The sequence below is a fragment of the Dendropsophus ebraccatus genome, chromosome 8 (genome assembly GCF_027789765.1).
Source record: "Dendropsophus ebraccatus isolate aDenEbr1 chromosome 8, aDenEbr1.pat, whole genome shotgun sequence".
NCBI classification, from domain to species: domain Eukaryota; kingdom Metazoa; phylum Chordata; class Amphibia; order Anura; family Hylidae; genus Dendropsophus; species Dendropsophus ebraccatus.
In genome coordinates this window covers 61447496-61471279 of record NC_091461.1, presented here as the reverse complement: position 1 = coordinate 61471279, position 23784 = coordinate 61447496, and the positions used below count along the sequence as shown (strand labels likewise).

General features: G+C 39.2%; 1 protein-coding gene and 1 pseudogene across 2 annotated transcripts in view; both read left to right on the top strand.

Moving 5' to 3' along the window:
- LRRC20 (leucine rich repeat containing 20) overlaps positions 1 to 23784 on the top strand; it is a 394968-nt gene that overhangs the window by 134854 nt on the left and 236330 nt on the right. The gene's annotated exons all lie outside the window — the stretch shown is intronic.
- LOC138799419 (programmed cell death protein 5 pseudogene) lies at positions 16138 to 16848 on the top strand (annotated as a pseudogene).

Genomic DNA, 23784 nt, shown 5'->3' with positions numbered 1-23784 from the left:
TACCATCTAAGGAACTGTGCACAATCCTGGTACCCTTGCACCTAAACCCCATGTGTTCCGTTATGTCCCCATAACTTCATCAGGAGTAAGTAAGAAATTTTTTTTATATTATTCTAGTAGAGATGAGCAAAGCGGGTTCAGGTTTGAGTCGATCCGAACCCGAACTTTCGGCATTTGATTAGTGGTGGCTGCTGAATCTGGATAAAGTTCTAAGGTTGTCTGGAAAACATGGATACAGCCAATGACTATATCCATGTTTTCCACATAGCCTTAGGGCTTTATCCAAGTTCAGCAGCCACCACTTATCAAATGCCGAAAGTTCGGGTTCGGATGGACTCGAGCATGCTCGAGGTTCACTCATCTCTATATTCTAGTTTATATGTGTTGTGGTGCACCCAGTTTTTCCATTTAGCAGTGCCCACTGCTTTCATATGAAAGTTGAAACCCTCTTAAACAAGTTTTTTTTTTTTTTTTTTTTTTAAGGAAAATAAATTTTCTTCACTGCCGAAATATTGATAATTTAATCAACACAGAAAGGTCAGATTTTGGCAAATCTAAAGTTTTGTTGCCCACAGAAAGTTATTTAAAAATCAAACTAATAATTGACTACAAATAAAAAGATATGTTTCATAACATTGGTGAATGAAGTTGTGATGCAATTAGAGCCATATTTAATATTTTTTGTAACTTCCATGAGCTTGAAGGGCAGCATCCATGCGTTTCGATCATTAATAAATTGTATGAATCATTAAGTCATCAGGAATAGCAAAGAATGCAGTCCTACATGCCTCCCAGAGATTATCGAGATTCTTTGGTTTTGTCTTCCACGCTTCCTCTTTCATTCTACCCCAAACATGCTCAATGATGTTCGTGTTTGGGTCCTGGAGCACCTTGATCTTGTTTGTCTTAAGGGACTTTGAGGTAGAGATGGATGCATGAGATGGAGCACCATCCTGCTGTACATTTCAGGGACTGTTCATGTAGAGAAATGCATGTTCAAAACCACACTCCCCTACGCTCTACAAGATGAAGTGTCTTCATGTTTTGTCCCTAGGACAGCAGCAGCTGTTAATACGGCCCTGCTCGGGAGAGGCTGTTGTTTTCACGCCCGTGGACAGGTGTGATGTCAGTAGTGGGTGGGGTTACACATGAGGTGTTACAGCTTTCCTGGCAACAGAAGAGACAGAGATCATGTGACCTCTGTCTCAGAGGGAAGGAGGGGAGAGGCAATGGATCCGAGACAGAGGGGACCAGGAAGGGAGTATTTTCAGCAGCTTCAGGGTGTGAGTCAGGATGTGCTGTAGACAAATGGACCAGTTTCATGTAATAGAAACCTATTATGTCGGGGATTAAACAGGGTTAAATCTTCCCTAACCGGGGTTCTCATTTAATCTATAATTTCTAGTGCTGCTGGCTCTTTTCTAAAGACAGAATATTTGGCAAGTTTGGGGAATTTTATCTGAATTTTATTTAACAGCTTGCTAACAAAATCAGAAAACTGATAATTTCTTAGATAAACATAAAAATGTATTTGGAGGAAATAACACAAATACTGACACAAGCTAAACTTTTTAACATGCGTCTGACCAGACATAACAGAATCTATTATGAAAAGTTGATCTCTGTTGGATGCATGCCAGTAAGCCAAGGTGCCTTATCATAATTATATATTCTTGAGTCAAACTTATCAATAATTAAATGAAATACATCGTCACTTCTTCATTCATTTATGGCTGCACCCATGAGTAAATGTATATACAATAGTTTTACTCTACGGTCACATTTAAACTGTGCTTATTTCTGCATAAAAAACCATGTGGTTTCACATAAAAAAAAAATTGTCAAATTAGCATAATTTGAATGGAGGACATGGAGAAAACAACATTATGGTTTTTCTCAAGCAGAAAAAGAGGTGAGAGGTAAATTTAGTAAAAGTCACACAAGCCATACCAAAGCCAGCATAGCACAATTCCATGCTTTTTTATGTGGAACTTTAAAAAGGCTTTAAAAGGAATGTCACCTAAATTTTCTTTTAGTAATTAGAGTCAGATACAAAAACTTGTTCTTTTATTCTAATCTTTCTGTTTTATTAGTGTTATTTTGTTCCACTTTTTGTACATTGTTATAGGGGTTGTTATCTTGCCTGGGCTGTTCTTAACAGTATTTAGTGACATGCTTTACAGAATGCCTCATGGACGTAGATAACAATAGACAAATTATGTCCCCTTCAAATGAATATGAAACATCACTGAGCATGCTCTGTGACCTTTGAGGAGCACATGCAGCTGCTATTGTCTCCTCTATCTACTGGGGTCACATGTCGCTGCAGACCACTTCACAGAAGCCTCTTATTACTACAGACACAACAGGAAGTCTTTGCTCAGTTTCAGCACCCGTGGTGAGAATGAAAACTGCAAGATCTCAGAATTATTTTATATTATAGATAAAAGAATGAAAAATGAGTAAAAAGTCAGAAAAAAATCTTAAAACATATGCTTAACATAAAACATTATTAAAACAATAAGTCATTTTCTTATGGCACATTCCCTTGAAAGACGAAGTCCCACGAACGGGACAAAATGGCAGGCATGAGAAAAAAAAAATAAACAAGTGAACTCATTTCATAAGTTCATAAGTAGGATATTGTTAGTAGCTGGACGCGTTTCGATACTTTCTTAGTATCTTTCTCAACAGCAAAAAAGTAAGTAATTTTACGCGTCCAGCTACTAACAATATCCTACTTATGAGCTAATGCTCAAAGGCTTACTACATTAACAGCCTTTTCAAACATCTATTTGGCGCCAACATCAGCACGAGGTCCCGCGGGCAACACAACACATTGCACATGTACGGAGCTCCGATCTACATTAATACCTGGGCTGAGCGCGGCACATGCTTCCAGCAATAGGAACAGCCAAACAAAGACCGGCAAGTCCGAGCGCACAAGTCAGCCGCTCCGGGGACCCTTCATCTCGCAGGAACGGTGAGAGGTGTAATATACACCACATGAATGTACTAGCAACTGAATGCACATCGCTACACTAATGCGATAATTATCACTCAGCCTGTTCCTGCTAGCTACATATCAGGCTCACTTGCCGTATGAACAGTTCGCCACATGAATGCTACCATTTAACACTCCACAACTGGGTCTAAGTAGCGCACATTCATGAACTTTTGGCGTAACCAAGTGCTAGATGAGCGCCATCATACTATGAATTCTGTCATAACCATATGATTTACAATTATGAATTTTACCATATTGTGCTGATGAATTGATGAATTGAGCTACGATTAATCACCTGAGAAGTGATATTTTGTATACCAATTATGTGCACAATTTTATAACCTTTTATATACTCTTTTATTTTACTACTATTTTTTCATTTTTTCTTTTTTAATTTTTTAAATTTTTAAATTTTTCTATCTTTTGCCATTTTTTATGATTTTTTCATTTCTGGTACAAATTATATATTCTACATATTTTGTCTGTGTTTATTTGTATTTTATCATGTCACTTGCTATATAACATATGTTTTTATCATGCTATTGGTTATATGCTATATACTATATACTATATTCTGATTATCTACCAGTAAATTATACCTTTATATCTCACTATTTGTAATTATTCACCATCTTTTTAGACTTGTCTAGAGGACCTAGATTCTCTTTTTTCCTCTCTTTTTTCCTCTTCTTGTTCTTGTAGTCTCCCTGGCCAAAAGCTCCTTTAAGACCCAATAAGTATCATGCAGACAATGCAAAATGCAGGATGTTTTTAAATTAAGGGTACAAACCCACACACCGTATACGCAGCTTATTTACTGCTGCGATACGCAACAAATACGCAGCAGATTAGATCTAAATAACTGGACACAGCATCAAATCTGCACCATCAAATCTGCTGCGTTTTTGCTGCGTATCTGCTGTGTATACGGTGTGTGGGTTTGTACCCTAAGGCTGGGTTCACACTATGTATATTTGAGGCTGTATTTGGTCCTCATGTCAGGTCCTCATAGCAACCAAAACCAGGAGTGGATTGAAAACACAGAAAGGATCTGTTCACACAATGTTGAAATTGAGTGGATGGCCGCCATATAACAGTAAATAACGGCCATTATTTCAATACCACAGCCGTTGTTTTAAAATAACAGCAAATATTTGCCATTAAATGATGGCCATCCACTCAATTACAACATTATGTGAACAGAGCCTTTCTGTGTTTTCAATCCACTCCTGGTTTTGGTTGCTATACAGCCTCACAAATACAGCCTCAAATATACATAGTGTGAACCCAGCCTAATATTGTAGCACCTAGTTGGATTGTGTGAGATTTTGTTACTTCTTTATGTTTTGAGATTTCCATACCCTGTAAACAACATCTTTCAATTGCCTGTAGACAATTTTTTCTTCTACCAAGTATGACCTAGGACAGTCTCTTGTCATACCCTCATTGTAGTCTGTCTTCTTTATAAAGACTTTTGGGAATATTTACAAATATACAATTTAAAAATTTGAAGGTGTTATCCAGGATTAGATAAACATTGCTGGTTTACTCCAAAACTATCAATACACATATCCACATGTTGCATGTGATATTACAGCTTAGCTGCATTTACTTCAATAGAACTGAGCTGCAATGCTGTACATCCATTGAGGACAAATGTGGCCATGTTTCTGGAAAAACACAGCCATGCTTTAAATAACCCCTAAATGTCACCAATTTCCCTGAGATACTGTATATCAATTAGCTACCTTGTGTAAGGAATGTGTGGCAATAAATTATTTTCATGTAATTTGTTATCGTAATTTGTTTAACAGTTTGTCAGTACTATTGCAATAAAGTTAATCCAGCTAAACGTGTTCAATTTTCAATTAACCTGTTATTTTTTGTATAATGTCAATCTATACATTCAGTATGTATCATGCCAGGTCAGCCCACTTATATTTCTGCAACTGCAAATTTGTGTCAATTGAAGAAACTGTGAGCGTGCTGGTGATTATGTCTATTCTTTCACACCAAAGCACTTCAACCCTACAAGATTGTCCTTTAATAACCGCTCTTATATGCTCTAGTCCTGTTTCAACTAATTACATAGGCAATCAACTCGGTCAGATGACATTGGCTCCTCTGTCTCTTGATGGAAAACCCTCTGTGACTAGTTAAATATATAAAGTGCTCTAATTGTCTTGAAAGGCAAAACCTTTGCCTAAAGAATGAACTTAGAGTATTAGTTGCATTCTTGCTATTACTATAGGGAATAAGATACTGAACATTTTCATTTAATAAAGCTTCAAATTGGTTTAAAATTTAGATAGATTTGTATTTCATTCTATCATGCTCGTTTAATAATTTAATAAACTAAAAAGGTTTAAGATGGTTAAGCTACAATGGATATTTATCAGCTATCTATTTGGGCAGGGAGGGGAAATGGCAAATTTATTTTCACCTGAATATGGAAAATATTAAGCTTAAAATCTACATCAGATCCGAGCTGTTAATTTTAAGCCTTATCCACAGCAGCCTCTGATGCAATGGATTTATCATCTTCAAAAATCCAGTGGCGCAAACCCGGGCCACCTCTTTATTAGACTAGAAGCATGCTGTGATCTCCCTTCCTATTGTAATTTTCAGCTCCTTTCTCCTCTTGTCCCTCACAGACACTTGAAAACAATTTGAAGGTAAAACTTTTCATCCTTCTCCCTGACTTTAAATAATTACTTCTTAAATATTTCACCTAGAGCTTTGACCATAGTATCATTCAAAAACAAATCACAGCAGCAGGCCAGCACAGCACCAGTGTGAAATCATGATTTCTTTACTCAGTTAAGTTAAACATTACATATTGTTGTACTTATAGATAAACTTTCTTATCCTCTTCAGCTTCTATCTACTGTATTAGTCTATATTCTCTTGCCTCATCTCCATGGCAATAGGTTGTTGTCTTTGGCTCTAATCAATGTCTTTCAGAACATTTTAATGATATTTTTGTTACAAAGTTACTATGCCCTGTTGTTTTTTCCAGCTAAAACTTGATTTTATTTGAAAATTTATTTAATATTACACTTATGATAACTGTGGACATTTTTTTAAACTCTTGTAAGACTCTAATGCATATTTCCTTGCTTGTTTACATTTTACTGAGCCACAAGAGTTCAGTGGGTCACCGCAAGAAACAGATGTTCCGGTGTTAGCATTATTTTCTGCTTCAGGCTTAATGAGAAATAAACCTAAATTTTTTTTTACTTCCTAACAATTTTACAACAAGCCTAAATTCCTGTAGACTTAAAGATAATTAAAGGGGTATTCCAAGAAAAATTACAAGAAAGAGATCACAGGGGGTCAGACCTCTGAACCCCCCGGCGATCTCTGTATTGACCCCGGCTTCTGTGGTAAGAATAGAGCCGCGGATAAGGCATGTGACCTGCGACTCTATTCATGCCATACCCGCTGCTCTATTCATAACACAGAATATCTTGTTGATAGAGGACAAGTTAATTTTTCTTGGAATACCCTTTTAAGTCTCTGAAACCAATGTTTTTGGGATGGAGCATATTAACATGGTCAACGACTTAAATTTTGATAGTTGTGCAAGTGTTTCAGAGAATTTAGATATTACATTGTTTTTTACAGGATGTCTGAGTATATTATATATACCAGCATTGTATATTGTAGATACATTTTGAAAAATGTGCACCTCCCTAGGGGAAAAATGCCCTATAAACCAAGCAAGAAAATGTTTAAAAAAAAAAATGAGATTATTGTTATGAAGGTAGAACTCTAATGTCAATAGTGTGCTGAAAAACAAGCCGGGGTGGTGGTGGTGGGTGATGGTTGTTTGTTGGTTGTAAGAAAAGAAGTGTTTGGGCTTCTTGTATCAAAGATTACATCCCAAATTACATAACAAAATCTGGCAATATTTTGGCATGTAAACAGGTTGCAATCCCATAGTCCTCAGCACAGTCAGATGACTGGCCCAATGACTAACCCCATAGCCTTTTTATTGTACCAACAAATTCTACATTTCAATCTGACAAAATGACTATAAAAATTGCCATTTTTTCTAAACAAACAAGCCCAAAACTCTAACATAAAGTAACATGAAAAAAGATGAAAAGGTGGTATAATGGTCTATACCACCTGCCAGTAACAATCTTTCTATAATGATCATTACATCTCTGATAGACAAGCGTATTCTTATATCAATGACAACCTGTCCACCTACTGGGGTTAGAACAATGTCTCTGTTTCTGTTAGTGGGATGCCATGGAACCATTTCAAATGTGTAGGATTTGGACAACCTACAGAATATCACTCCTTCTGCCTCATTAAGTCAGTAAATCAAGCTCAGAATATTACAATTAGTAAGAGATCAAATTTGATTTTATGTAGCTAACATTTTTCTTTCTAGCTAACATGTCCATATATGTGTGTATATATACATTTTTCTTCTAAATATGGAGGTAACTAATGATACAGAGATGATACCAGCTGTAGTTATTTGCAGAATTTTTAAGAATCCATCAACTTTCAACCCTCCAGATAAAACACCCACACTGGAGGTATTCGAAAATATAGTATGAAAAGAATATATAACCATTGCTACATGAATGTAGCACTGAGGAAACCGTAGGAGAACAAAGAATTATTATCAAACCTCTGATAAGAGAGGTGGGATGGTGATTTTGAAGAGAAATATATTATAGTAATGAACAAAGACAGACATTTTGGGCCCTATTACATGGCCCGAACCCGCACAGTAAATGAGTGCCAATTTTCATAAATTACAGGGCCTTTCCATGCCTTGAGCTTTGGGTGGGGAGGGCTGAACAAACTCTCTTGATAATTTCTACAGCCCTTTACTGCAATCAACCATTGGCCGTACATGCCCTATTGCTCGTGAAGATGTACGGCCAAAAGCAGATGATTGTGTAGACAGGTAAAAACAACCCAATTTGCCTATCAATAAGCATTTTCTGGTTTGTTGGCTGTTTGCAGGACCTATTACATAGCCGATAACCAATGGCCCTAGCATATATAAGTAAATAACATAAAAGAATGCCTTTGTAAAGAATTTATTCAAAAAAGAGAAAATGGCACTCTTTAAATGAGGAAATTTAGTTTTCTTTACCTATAAGACCAATTGTTTCAGGAAACCTATGCCAATATTAAGATATAGGGGCACATTTTAAAATGTAAAAAATGGCATGAAAAAGGTGCAGTTTTTCAACAAACCAAACGATTTGTGCAAAAATCTGCACCTTTCCCGTGCCCAGATTTATCATGGTTTACACCTGCAAACAGGCACCGGAGCAAGTGTAGATTTGTGTGCCTGCTATGCAACAGGCACAGGTCCCGCTGGATTTACTAAGATGCGTGCTCCTGATAAATGTCTGCAAAAAAGTTTTTTTCAAGGACATTGTTAAGCTAATAAATATGTGTACACTTCATATGTACCCTCTCTCTATACTAGAATACCACATATGTGAGGAATCGATGCAGTTAAGGTTGTTTTGGAGAAAGATTTGGTGCTGTGTAGGGAATGGAGAAAATGACCCATTGAAAGAATTCTGTCCTTACACTTAGTTATTTCTTGTGCAAGCAAAAAATCTTCCTAATCTTTGGGAGCCTTACAATTGGATTGGATCTTTTTTTGTTAACAAACATAAAATACAGCTATAGCTGTATAGTTCACACTACGTGATTTTCCGGCCGTCATTGCCGTGATCATTATAGCAAACAACACAATTCCATATCTCAACCAAGGACTGAAAACCACCCTAATGGTAAATTAAAATTAATATATAAGGGGTGTACACCATTTAAAACTTCACTTTTAATAATCACTTAAAAAACACAAAGAAACCCCACATCAAAAGAACAGGTCTAGTTGGGTCTGTAAATACAGCAGACCACAAATCATTTCCATCTACAACAATCCCAGCTGGGATAGAATATGAAAATAGGACCGGTTGTGTCTCAACAGTCCGTTGTCCTGCTAGTAGACTTCTTGTAGACGGTACATTAAGGAGTTGTTTCTGTCCCTAAAAAGGGCCACCCCTGTGTTTTCGATAATTTATAATGTTGCTTTATGATCATCTAATGAATCTGACCTGGATAGAGCTGGCTACCAGACCTATTAACCCCTTCCTGCATAAGGTCCTGCGGTGGGTGAGAGAGTTCAGAGGTGGGTCGTGACGTTAAAAGCTGACACCTGCATTTAAATTGCTATAAACAAGCCATACCTGGTGCCTAGTGGTGAAATCTCCCCCCACAATGCGATCGTGGAGGGGTGATCCCTGCTTTTTAACTGGCTGGGTCTCAGCGTCAGCACTGATACAGGCTCAGTGCTTGATTGCTCTGGGCTCCAGTAGCCCATTGTAATCAAGCACTGATCTCATTAATTAATGATATATATATATATATATATATATATATATATATATTCTGCATTGATCACTATAAGAGATCAGTGTAGTAATAATAAAAGCCCCCCAGGGGGACAAAAAGTTTTTTCCATAATAAAAAAAATCTCATCTCATAATAAGTTAAAATCATCCCCCTTTTCCCAATTTATAAATATTAAATAAATACATTAAATAAATAAACATATTTGGTATCACAGCATGTAGAATCGCCTGAACTTAAAAAATTATGGCATTCCTGATTTTGTATGATAAATGGCGTAAGCTCAATAAAAAAAAATGCTAAAGTGCACAATTGCTGATTTTTGGTCACTTCAAATCTGAAAAAATTGTAATAAAAAAATGATCAAAAAGTCACATATAACTAAGCAAGGTACGCATAGAAAGTACAAATGATTGTGCAAAAAATGACACCTCACACAGCCCCCATAGACCAAAAAATCAAAATGTTCTAAGAATTTTTTAATTTAGTTTAAATTTTTTAAAAGCAGTCAGATAAAATTAAAATTATATAAGTTGTATATCGTTGTAATTGTACTGGGTAACATAGATAACATTTCTTTTTTTACAATAGGGGGAACAGCGTAAACATGACCCCCCCCCCCCCCGAAAAAAAAATTTCCTTTAATTTCATTTTTTTCCCCCAGTTTGCAGCATATTTTATAGAAAGATTCTGTCATTTTACAGCTGGTGTGGCAGAAAATAAGGGCTCATGTGGTCTGTAGGTGACCCCCTGTGGTCTTATGTGGGTCTGTATGTGAAAAAATGCAAGTACTATGGCCTTTTAAACATGAGGAGGAAAAAAACAACAATGCAAAAATTAAAAATGGCCCAAGAGGGAAAGGGTTAGAGGAGTTATTTGAATGCAGGAAATTAACCCATGATGTTCACCTGCCACATGAAATGCTTCCTGTAATAAAACATAAGGGATTAGGCAATCTTCTACTTTTGTGTTTGCCTCCTGCCAACTTCTATTTTCAAACAAATCGGGCTCAGCTGTATTGGGGAATAGAACTTTGATCCTGAATGGTTAAAGGGGAACTCCGGATAAGAAAAACTTGTTTTCTATTAATAGTACATTAAAAGTTAAATAGATGTGTCTATACAATGTATTACTGTATCTGTACAGTTCTGCCACACTGGTAGCTGATAGAAACTAATTTTACTGATTGTAATGGGTGGGGGCTGTGATGATCACATGAGGGAAAGCATTGCATTCTGGCAAATGCCAAACCAGGAAGAACAGAAACACAAAACAGAGCAAAAATCCCCCAAACAAATGAATTTTTGGTAGTTTCAAAACTGTGATAGATAGGTAAGTAATGCTTTATGCTTCTGCAGAAGTTTCATTTTTTTAACCTATACCTGGAGTTCCCCTTTAACCTCCTTGAGGGATCCACAGTGCTAAGCCTACAGAGATCAATTGAGATGAGAAGGACGCTACAAAGAGTGCAGAGCGCAATCCTCTGAAGAAAGAGAATGTCAGTGCAGGCAGGTGGATTGGAGTACAATTACTCCGTACAGACAGATGGATTATGAGATAATTACTTCATGAATATTTCTTAATCATATGAGTCTAGAGCAAGCAGATCTGCTAAACCCTGTGAGTGGTGACCAGCCTAAAATCCTCTACACATTAGTAAAAGTCCAGAGTATGTGCAAACTTCAGCAAGATTGGCTGACTGTCTAATGTGTATGGGTGGCCTCCCAAGTCTTCCCCTACCCCTAACAGATGATGCCAGGAAGGAGACGGATCAGGCATGTTGGTTCCAACTGCCCTGTTCTTTTGATCTCAGAGAGAAAAAAATAGTCACCAGAGGAATCTGGTGGCAACGTACCCTTTCTCTGACCATTGAGAATACATGAATATTTGACCAAGCCTAATTTTCAGGTATATATGAGGAACATGAGAGATCAATCAGCTAAAAAGTATGTGAACCTTTAGGGTATATTCCCACATAGTATGTTTGCTTAGTATTTTGGTCAGTATTTTGCAACCAAAAAGATGGCAATCCACTCAATTTCAACAGTGTGAGAACAGAGCCTTTCTGTGTTTTTAATCCACTCCTGGTTTTCGTTGCAAAATACTGACCAAAACACTAAACACTGAGAAAAAATACTGTGTGGAAACATAGCCTTAGGTGTATAATGTGGTGTGAATAGTGATGAGCGAATACTGTTCGATCGAATAGTGAGATATTCGGATATTCGATATTCGTACGAATATCCCGCGAATATTCGACAAATATTCGATAAGCGTTAAAATCCCCCAGCTTCCGGTTTTACCATCCAAATGGTCAAATAGATGTTTTTCACTAATTGAATACTTGTTCCCATAGACTTTAATGGGATCAAATATTTGATCGAATATTCGCGGGATATCCGTACGAATTTTGAATATTCGAATATCTCACTATTCGCTCATCACTAGGTGTGAACTATGTGGAAGCAGATACAGTGGTGCCTTGGTTTAAGAGTAACTTGGATTAAGAGCGTTTTGCAAGAAGAGCTCACATTTTTAAAAAATTGTAACTTGGTTTAAGAGCTCCCTGTACTGTGTGGGAGGGGAGTGGGGGAGGGGCATGGTCTGCATAGCTTGGTCTACAGCATTGTACTCTGACCTAGGAAGTCTCCCTCACCTCCCAAATCATAGCAGATTGACTTCAGGCTGGGGCTTGCATCAAGGGACAGGACAGTGGAGCTAATCTCTTCATAGCTGTAACCCCTCTCTCCAGGGGACAGGGAGTGCTGCATTTATGAGCCCACATAAGCCCTACTCGTTCCTTTATGCCCCCTGCAGGCTCTGTCAGCCTTTGTGTTTCCCATCCTCTCTATTCCTGCTATAATGGGCCTGCACTTACACTCAGCTATACACATTGCGGCTATAATGTGCCTGCACTTACACTCAGCTATACACACTGCAGCTGCTTTAATGTGCCTGCACTCACACTCAGCTACAGTATTCACACTGCTGTATAGAAAAGTTTCTGTCGTCCAGCACAGCTCTGGGATTCTCACTTCCTGATTGGTCCATTCTGAGGATTTGCTGTTCCATCCTGTATCTATAAACTGCTGCTGTTTTTTTCAGGTTTATGCACTTACTATACATCATACTTCACATGCTGATTGCTATACTGCACAGAAACTTATATGACAAATTCATCCGTTTCTACATGTTTGTTTCATTTGTTTTTCATGTTCAGAATAAAAAAATAATTATTTTTGGGGTGTGGAACCAATTGTCTACATTTCAATGATTTCTTATAAGAAAATCTGCTTTGGTTTAAGAGTAATTACAAGCACAGTCCAGGAATGAATCATGCTTGTAATCCAAGGCACCACTGTATATCACATATAATGGACACTTTATTATATAGGTTTGTGAGGGGGATAACTGCTTTATGAACCGGGTTTTGCTAAAAGTGATTGGAGGCATTATAACTTTTGTACATACTGTACAGGGTTTAATTAACCCATTAATGACTGAGCAAATTTTTGTTCTTGCGCTTTTTTTCTGCATTGTGTTTAAAAGGCCATACCACTTAATTTTTTTTTCACTTTCATCTTCAGCTTTGTGACACTAATTGTACTTTGTAATGACCCAAAAAATATTTCTATTTTAAACATTATAACTTTTTTTTTCACTCCATAATCTGTACTTTTTATCTTTACCTCATTTTTATTATTTGTTTATGTATTTTATTACAAAAAATAGGAAAAGGAGGGGGGTAAACTTAATATGGAAAGGTTTTTTTTTTGTTGTTTTTTTTTTTAGCAATTGAGCAATACTATGATTGCTGATGAAGATCAATGCAATACAACACTGATCAAAAGCTCCCAGTTCTTGCTTCCTACAAGCTGCTGAAGGCAGCCTCTATTAAAGTGACTCTGTACCCACAATCTGACCCCCCAAAACCACTTGTACCTTCAGATAGCTGCTTTTAATCCAAGATCTGTCATAAAACATTACTTTTAAAATTGCAGCTCCGTGCCCTACGGGCGTATCTTTGCCCTAACTTGCACCACCCCTCCGTCCCTCCTCCCTGCCCTCCTCATCATTATTAATGCTCCAGGCAGATTGTTTCCTATTCCCCACCTGTGTTACCACAGCACATGGGCTGGATCGTTAAGGACCTGTGCAATGTTCAAACAGAAGTAAATGTTTCAGTGGCATTCCTAATGATGAAGAGGGTGGGGAGAAGGGACGGAGGATTGGTGCAAAGTTAGGGCACAGATACTCCCGTAGGGCACCGGCTACAATTTTAAAATAATTTTTTTATGACAATAACTGCATCACCTGCCAAATGGACCCCAAAACAGATCTTGGATTAAAAGCAGCTATCCGAAGGTACAAGCGGTTTGGGGGGGGGGGGGGTCAGATTGTGAGTACAGAGTTGCTTTAATGGCTGAGCCATGGCAGCATATCAGGTCTAGCAGAGGCCTGGGGCTGTCTGTATATCGGGTGAGCTTCCTGCAATTGCAATGTGGGAAGTCGAGATGCCACTGGACCACCAATAAAGGCAGTTTAATGCTGTGTAGATGCCGGTATCAGTTTTGACAGCAAAATAGTTAAATAGCTGGCATGGATGCTCAGTGTGTGATAGCTATCAGTGCCAGCCCCTGGCTGCTGCCAAATGCCATGTTGCAAACCCTCTCTATACCCTCTTACCAGTGACATGGCATACCTCATCATAGGGGATTTCTTGACTAAATATCCACAGGATATCTCATCAGTCACTGTTTGGATGGGGTGCTGAAACCCATGCCAATCAATTGTTTGGCACATGCACTATACAGTGAATGGAGATTTTCTCCACTCAATGTGCAGTGGTTGTGATGTGTAATTGCAGCTCAGCTGCTGTTCACTAGAGATGAGCGCAACATGCCTGGAGTCCTGGAAAACATGGATACAGCCTATGGCTACCATTGCTCTTAGCATAACCTGGTATAAGTGCAATTACAACATACCAGCAATACAAAACAGTATAAAAACAATACAAAAGTATAAAACGAAGACCGTTCTGGTGAATTGATCATGACATACTGTATGAAATGCCCCTGTACTGCAGATACATCAAAAGACATACAGTAGCTGTTTATTGAAGATGCATACTGCTTCCTGTCAAAAGATAATGGGTCTTTAGCAGTATAAACAGTGATATGTCTACATAGGGGTAAAAGACGTAATTATATCATAGCCCAGTACAGCATATTAGAATATTAGTCCCAAATGGACCTTGCGGTATATACATTCAAAGAACACTGCAAATACACTGTGAAATAGCCTAAAATTTTTATAATACGATTTTTTTTACATTACATTTGTGCAATAGGAATGTTCATATGTTATGAGTGTACTGTAATAATATTTTTCAATTTAAGCATTTTTGCATTCTTTACATTGTTTCCTGTTGTGACTTAGAAGGAAACAGCATTGAAAGGGTTTCAGGTGCAGTATATATAAAAAAGTGTTTTGTCCTTTTAGCACAATGGAAGCATGACACTGAGAGATATTGGATTGACCTATTGCTAAATGAGGTGCAAGTCCATAAGGAACATGATAAGGTTGGCAAGTGAATGAACCGGGATTATTATTATTTAGTCTGCAGAGCAGTTTTCTTAGTTGAATATAGGAACACTGTTCCATGTCCACTAAAAGAAGCAGATGTTTCTATTTCCATGGCACAGCAGGGTATCATGTCAGGATTTCTCTTGTGACTATTTTTTAAACTGTACAAATAAAATAATAATAATAATAATAATAATAATAAACTGTACAGATCCTGTTGGCTGTGAAAAAAACATCTATACTGATGGGGAAAATAAAAGTACATTAACCTCATACCCACAGATTAGTGTTTAGAAACCATTCTTTCATTTATGTTCATACGATTAGTTTAGTTTTGAGGATCCATTTTTCAATTTTTTTTTATATATAGCTAAAAATAAGCGCACTGGGTTCTCATTCATTTTGTTCCACATCCTGTAACATGTTTAACATGTAGTTAATATATTACTTTGTTGCCTTTTCCTTATGTGTTATGTTTATCTTTTTATTGTTGCAAAATTCTTTTCTTAAAAGAAAAGGCATGGATAAATTCAGGGTGTCAGATTTACAGTAAAAAAAAAACACTACTCATGGTTCCCTGACAGTCTACTGGATCTCCTGGTCCTAAGACGTCACAACTCAGCTCAGAAATGCCCAGAAATGAGGTGGAGCATCTCTGTAGTCACTGACTGTGTGAGTGTGCAGTTCCTGCCTGCTGGTGACTACACAGAAAGCCGTAAGAAACAGGAGACCAGAGGCTGACAGTGTGGCAATGCAGGCAGGGCACAGGGATGGGTAAGTATTGTTTGATTATTATGTTCCCACCATCCCCTGCTCTCCATGATTTTTTTTACATTTGTCTGGTGGTGAAAAAATACTTGCATAACCGAAATACTCCAGAAGTCTCCCTTGCAAAAGAACTTAGTGGATAGGCTTTTGATCACTGCCTAGATGACAAATCTGTCCACTCTCCCTATTCAGTGACCAGCCAAAGCTATGTTCACACAGCGTCAAAAAAAAGAACGGATGCCTTTTAATTTAAAAATACATATATTATTGCAATTCATTGAAGTCAATGGCATGACTGACGTCCAGTGCACACAGTGTATAAAATAATGGACGTTGTGGTGGTGATGTAGCACGCAGACGGTAACGGCGGGGAACCCTGTTAAGAAGCTTTCGGGGTGTCGAGGCTCTGGCGGCGATGGCGGATCTGGAGTTGGAAGCTATAAGGCAGCAGCGGCTGGCAGAGCTGCAGAACAGACAAGGGGATGCTGGGGGTTATCAGGCTCAGCAAGAGGCCAAACAAAGGGAGGAGGAAATGAGGAATAGCATCTTATCTCAGGTTCTGAGCCAGGCTGCCCGGGCCAGATTGAACAACTTGGCACTATTGAAACCTGAAAAAGCCAAAGCTGTGGAAAATTACCTAATACAGATGGCAAGATTTGGGCAATTAGGTGGCAAGCTTTCTGAACAAGGACTAATAGAGATTTTGGAGAAAGTGAGCCAACAGACAGAAAAGAAAACAACAGTGAAGTTTAACAGAACGAAGGTGATGGACTCTGATGAGGAAGATGACTGAGGTGAGGCTGGCTCTGCACTTACTCTGCACCAGGAGGACTTGCCCTACATTGAGAAGCACTGACCTGAATACTGATCTGTGGGAGATCTCATTTCTAAGGGGATTTTGTTTCTTTTCTGATTGAGCAACTGTATATTGTGTTAATTTCTGGTTGCTGTACGGACTGACCATGCCCCACTGTTAAATCCCCTGCAGTTACTCAGAGCTCAAGTATTACCCCCTTTTAAATAGTAAATTATTTGGACTGTTCATTGTAAAAAGTTTCTCTGACTCCCTGAAAACATTTTGTACTAGAGGGATGGAAATGACAGCGATATCTGTCCGTTGTGTCATTGCTTTCTCCAAAAATGCTAAATAAAAAAAATAAATAAATTTTGTGCGTAAAAAATAATGGACGTTGTCTGTGTAGATGTCAAAATAATGATATACAATTATATTGGGACATCTGTTGCAAACAGTGGATGTTATTTTTTAGTTGTTTACACACTGTTGTTACTTTTTAACCTTTTTACTGTTTAACTATTAAATTCAATGGACTTTTTAATTAAAGACACCCAAAGGTCAATTAGTAATCCCAAACTGGAATACTGTACCACCAGCCGTCATTACACTGACTGGCAGCCAGACAGCTAAATGACAGACGTCATTTTAGACTCAAAATGACGGATCTCATTTTAGACGGAGCTGGAATTTTTTTTTTATAAACATGGAAAAATGCAGCAGTTTTTGCTGACATTTTACAACCCAATCCCAGGATTGGGTTCACGAGGTATTGGAAATATAAGAAAGGGACTTTTCATCTGTATCTGCTTTAGGTTTTCTCTTAAAAAAAAGTGCTGTGTGGAAACCCTCTCATAGGGTTCTTCCTCATAACTGGAGCTATATGTATAATAGATGGGTGATAATGTGCAAAGACACCTGGATCCCAACATACATTTTATAGCATTATTTTTTTCTTTGAGGTATGTATATAGAGATGTACTTCAGCTGTGCCAGCCTTCTTTTAGTTTAAACCCATATTTCCAGACAATGACCAAACCATGTGTTTCATTTCATCTGATGAGAGTAAAAAGTAATTTTGTAATACAGATTTTTTATAGATTTGGCACCATGTTCCAATTGCCTAAATACCTTCAGCTATATAAACAGTCATTTTATTCTAGTTACCAAACTTAGAAACCAATTAATTTTATAATCTTGTTATTAGAACAGGTCAGCACTCTATAATATGGGGTTGAAGCATCTAAGAAAAAGGCAAATAATAGAATTTATAGTAGTAGTATAGTATAGTAGTTTATAGGGTTCCTTTAGTGCTATGCTTATTTTGAAAGACCATATAACAAAACTCACTTCTTATTCTACCTTATTTCAAAAAAATATACATTTAGGTTTTTGTATGATCTTATTTATTTCATGCTTTGTGTTCTGTGTTAGGCTTTGTTCACACAACGTTTTTTCAGCTCCGTTTAAAATGGCGTCTGTCATTTTGAGTCTAAAATAATGGACGTCATTTGGCAGCCTTGCCTTCACCTTAGTGCAATGACTGGTGTTTGTACATTATTCTAGTTTGGGGTTACTAATTGACCTTTGGGTGCAGCTTAATTGAAAAGTCCATTGAATTTAATAGTAAAAACGGAGAAAGAACGGTGACAAAAGAAAAACTGTGTCAACAACTAGTAAAAAATGTCTGCTGCTTGCAAAAAACATCTGAAAATATTGTTCATTATTTTGACGTCCACGGTAAAAACTTCTGTTATTTAATACTTCCCTTACGTCCCATTGGCATCACAACATATGGGGTAAATTCGCCCCTGCGAGCCCCTGGGACGAAGGAATATTTAATGAAAAAATAACAATTAAATTTTAATCCCCTCCTCCATGAGGTATAAATAGGCTCCACCTCCCCCTAGACCTCAGTCTTTTTTTACTTCGTTGCTGTTAGCCCTAGGGGACTTTGTCCCTCCTCCGTTTTTATGCTTTGTTAACCTGTTGCATTCAGGTTTTCTCTCCAGGTAATGATTGCTGGGATGCCGCTGGAGCCGGTGTCCAGGTAGTATCCTGATATTTGCTTCTGCAGGTCTTAGCTTTTAAGTTTTTCTTACCTAGTGCTTCTTGGAACGCACTCTGCGTGTCACCCGAGCCGCTGGCTTTTCTTCCAGTCGCGTTCGACTGTGGAACGCATCGGCGCTGCGTGCGTCTCAGCACTGCGGCGTCGGCGTCATGTCACTTCCGGGGGCCGGCAGCGGCGCACTCTCTGCATGCCGGATTAGCTGTGTGTCCAAGGCAGAGGGTAAGCTGTTGCTACCTCTAGGTCTGGCTGTCTTCCTCTGGAAGGATTTTCTGTGGCTCATTTGGATCTAATAGAAAACATCTGAGTGCAAAGTGCTGTGATCTCTCTTCTATATACTTAAAAGTAAGTGTTGCTGCCACCTAGTGTCTCTTTCCGATATCACTCTAGCCAGGCTAGTGGTTTATATGTATTGTAATACATTGATTATTTGCAGATGTCTGAAATGGAGACCAGTCCTGCTGCTGGCAAAAGACCTTCTAAGGAAGCACTTCATGTGCCGAGTGTGAGACTCCTCTACCTGTCGGCTATGGATACCGTAGGAGGATCATTTTTTCCAGATAAGATTCATCCTTTCTTTCATAAAAATATTTATGAATGCCTAAAAATATTTATAATGCCTAAGTACGCTGTCCTTCATGCAGACCTAAACCTATGAGGAGCCTGATGTTCAGGATGTAGTTGTATGGGTCAAGGACTATGTGCAAAAGACTTTAGCGGCTAATGAGAATCGCCGCCCGTGTCCTAAGTTAAAGACCAAATGGAGTATTTCTCTCTCTACTCCTAGCCTTTGAGTATATTACTTTATGGCTGTAGGATTATGGTCATTTTCAGTTTTACTGTGATTGATGAAGTTAACTCATCATCTTCTTCTAAACCTCTTCTACTTCTGAAGATGAGAAAGAATTATTCAGGGGGTATTTCACAGCTGATAGAATTCACAAGCTCTGCTAAGCTGTGCAAGCTGAAATACACCCTGAGGAAATAGAAGAGGATAGGATTGGTCCTCCTCAAAAAAGCCTAGGGCTTTTTCTGTGGGTAAGACTTCATTGTCTATGTTACAGGCGGAATGGAAGGAACCGGAAAAGGCTCCGGGTTTGAGCAAGAGGTTTAAGACCTTATATGTTCTCAAGGAAGAACAATGTAAGGACTGGATTGAGCCTCCAAAGGTGGACCCGGCCATAGCCAAACTGTCAAAATGTACTGTGCTGCCTGCGGAGGACGGATCCAATCTTAAGGATCCGATGGATAGAAGGGTGGAGGTAGCCCTCAAGAGATCATATACGGCAGCGGCAGCCCAAGGGGCAGTCTCCATTTCTTCTTTTGAGGTTTCTAGAAGCCTAAGAAGATGGCTGACCAAGGTCCAGGAAAATTGGAAGGTAGAGCTAGAAGGGACAAGGTCCTTCGCTCCTTAAAAAAGGTCATTATGGCCATTGACTTCCTCTGCGATGATGCATCTCAGGGAACCAGGTTAGCGTAAAAAAACTAGTACGCTCTCAACCGCTGCCGAAGGGCGCTATGGTTAAAACCCTGGGTTGGAGATGCTAACTCTAAAATTCAGCTCTGTAATATGGAGTTCCAGCCAGGTAGGCTGTTTGGCTCTGAGCTGGATAAATTAATGGAGGAATTGTCTGACAAGGAGGGGAAGTCCCTACCATTGTCCTATAAGAGCGGTGATTCCTTTCGCAGAGCAAAATCTCCTCAGCGAGGCAAAGGGAGATACCAGTACAGAGGTCGAGGAAGAAACTATTCCAGAAGAGGTTCCGGGAAGCAGCAGAATAAGGACACCAACAAGAAACCAGACTTCTGACGCAGAAGCTGTCCAGTGGGAACACGTCTGAGTTTGTTTCTCCCTGCCTGGGAAGAATTAAGAAAAGATCACTGGGTGTTAAATATTATTCAAAATGGTTATGTCCTTCATTTATCATCTCTTCCTCCTCCAAGATTTCTTCTGTCAAGAAATCTTAAGCCAGAAAGACACTTAGTCCTAGAGACAGAAATTCTTCGCCTCCTTTCCATTGAGGCTCTAGAGGATGTTCCTCTATCAGAGATCGGTCAGGGAGTTTACTCCCCAGTGTTACTAGTGCTGAAGCCATCCGGAAATTGGAGGCTTATTATAGATTTGCGATATCTCAACAGATGCATCGTAAAGAAGACTTTCCACATGGAGAACATAAGATCGGTAAAATCTATCCTCCAGGAGGGAGATTTTATGGTCACCATAGATCTACCGGATGCATATCTTCATGTACCGATTCTGAAGGCTCACAGGAGAGCCTTCGCCATCCAAATCCAGGGGAAGGTAAGACACTTACAATTCAAAGTCCTTCCACCCGGAATACCTCCGCACCCTTTGTTTTCACAAAGGTAGTGTCACCATGATGGTTCGCTTCCGTTTACAGGGGATAAAGTTATCCCTTACCTGGATGATTGGTTGATTATGACTCAGACTCAGGATCTTCTGAGAGTTCAGTTGAACTATGTCCAGGACATACTTCAACAATTAGGTTGGCTTATCAACATAGAGAAATCAGACTTAATTCCTAATTCCTCCTCGTCAGGTATCCATAAGAACATAAATGCGCTTTTTAGGGCTCCTTGCCTCAGCTGCGGACGCGGTGCCATGGGCGTTATGGCACATGAGATTTCTTCAGAGAGAAGCACTAACAGTATGGAACCGAGGACTGAAGGACTTGGATGCGATGCATGTTCTATCGACTCAAACAAGACATTCTCTAATGTGGTGGAGACAAGTCAAACATGGAGTTTATTTTCAGAACCACACTGGATAACCATCACGACGGATGCTTCAGGAACAGGTTGGGGAGCTCATCTGACAGTCATCACGACTGCAGGATCTTGGAGTCAACAGGAATCCGCTCTGCCCTCCAACGTGAGGGAGCTTAGAGCGATTTACCTAGCTCTTCTTCATTTTTCTCCTCCTATTTTACAGAGAGCAGTCAGAATCCGGATGAACGACATGACCTGTGTGGCGTACCTAAACAGGGAGGTACCAGATCCCCTTCTCTACTCAGGGAAGTAGAGAAGATTTTTCTGTTGGGCAGAAACCAGAATAACCAGACTCTCTGCGATTCATATCAGGGGTGTCGACAATATATTGGCGGATTGACTGAGTCGAGGCCTGACATTACCGGGGGAATGGTCTCTCTCAAGGAGAGTGTTCATTCAGTTAACCCAGAGGTGGGGGCTTCCTCAGAGAGACCTCATGGCATCAGCAAGCAATGCCAAACTGAGGAATTTCTGTTCCCTTTACAGGGCAGACAATCCCACGGTAGTGGACTCAATGACAATACCATGGACATACCAGCTGGCGTATATCTTTCCTCCCATAGCCATGATTCCCAGAGTTTGATGAAGATCAGTTGTCAGTGATAATAATAACTTCCTTCTGGCCGAAGAGGGCATGGTTCACCCTGCCCATGAATATGAGCAGAGGGGAATTTTGGAGATTACCTCTGCATCCGGATCTAATATTCCAGGGTCAACATCTGTGCAGGAATCTTTCCAGCCTCAGCTTGACAGCTCGGAGACTGAGAGGACCGTATTGGACTCTAGTTTTTCTGAGAAGGTATAGTATACCCTTTCTCACGCTCGTAGTTGCACTACAAATAAATCTTATGCACGGATTTGGAAGATTTTCAAGATTGGTGTGTAAGCAGGAGTATTGATGGACTTAAACCTTCTACTCCACAGTCATTGGAGTTTTTACAGGAAGGCTTCTATAAAGGATTAAAACCTAGTTCCATCAAGGTGCAGATAGCAGCCCTCTCTGCACACCTAAACTCACGTTTCTTTCAGATCTTGGAGGTAAAGAATTTTGTTAAGGCTAGACTAGGCCTAACCTGGTAAAGCAGGTAGACCCATGGGACTTATCCTTTGTGTTGAGACGCCTGTGTCTTCCTCCCTTTAAGCCTTGGGAGGAAGTAGACTTCAAGTTAACATTGAAAGTTTCTCTTTTACTAGCCATTACCTCTGCTAAGAGAGTTGGAGAACTTCAAGCCCTTGGCTCCGCACCTCCATACGTGACTTTTTCCCAAGACAAAGTTATCCTTAGGTTCCTTCCAGGATTCCTGCCTATGGTGGCTTCATTTGCCAACATCAACCAGCCAATAGTATTGCCTGTATTTTCTCCTACTGGATCATCTAAAGAAGACTTGGATCTTTCTTTATTGGACGTATCCAGAGCTATCAAGATCTATCTACATAGAGTAGGTGATTTTCGTAAAGACGAGAATTTCTTTATCCCTTTCGCAGGAAAGAACAAGGGGAGAAAGGCTTCAAAACCTTCAATATCCAGATGGATCTGTGACTCCATTGCCTTATGTTACTCTTCTGCTGATCTGGATCCACCAGAATTTACCAGGGCTCACTCTACTAGAGCTGTGGCCTCCACTTGGGCAGAGCGTGCCGCTGTGCCACTTGAGGACATATGCCAGGCAGCTACCTGGTCGTCTTTGACAACCTTTGTGAGATATTTCAGGCTGGATACTTCTTTCTTGTCAAGAACAACCTTTGCAAGATCTGTTCTTAATGCGGACGTAATAAATAACCCGCCCATTGGGGATAATGCTTGCTAATTCCCCATATGTTGTGATGCCAATGGGACGTAAGGGAAGCTAAAATTATTATGTTAATTTGTTTTCCCTAAGACCCATTGGCATCACAAGACTCCCTCCCTGTGTTTTATGTTTCTTTATAATTAGACTGAGGTCTAGGGGGAGGTGGAGCCTATTTATACCTCATGGAGGAGGGGATTAAAATTTAATTGTTATTTTTTCATTAAATATTCCTTCGTCCCAGGGGCTCGCAGGGGCGAATTTACCCCATATGTTGTGATGCCAATGGGTCTTAGGGAAAACAAATTAACATAATAATTTTAGCTTTGTGTGCATTGGACGTCCATCTTCCCATTGCCATTGCAGTCAGTTAAATTGCGGCAAAAAACAAAGTTTTTTTAAATAGCAAAAGCAGCCGTCTTCTCTCTATTTTTGACGCTGTGTGAAAATAGCCTAATGGAGATATTTGGCATTTGGTGTTTTGTTTGCCTATGCTGCTTCTTTTCAGGAAGAGCAAGAGCAGAAATCATACATGAAATTAGATAAATAAAAACCATACTAACTGAATAGAAGAGCCAATGCA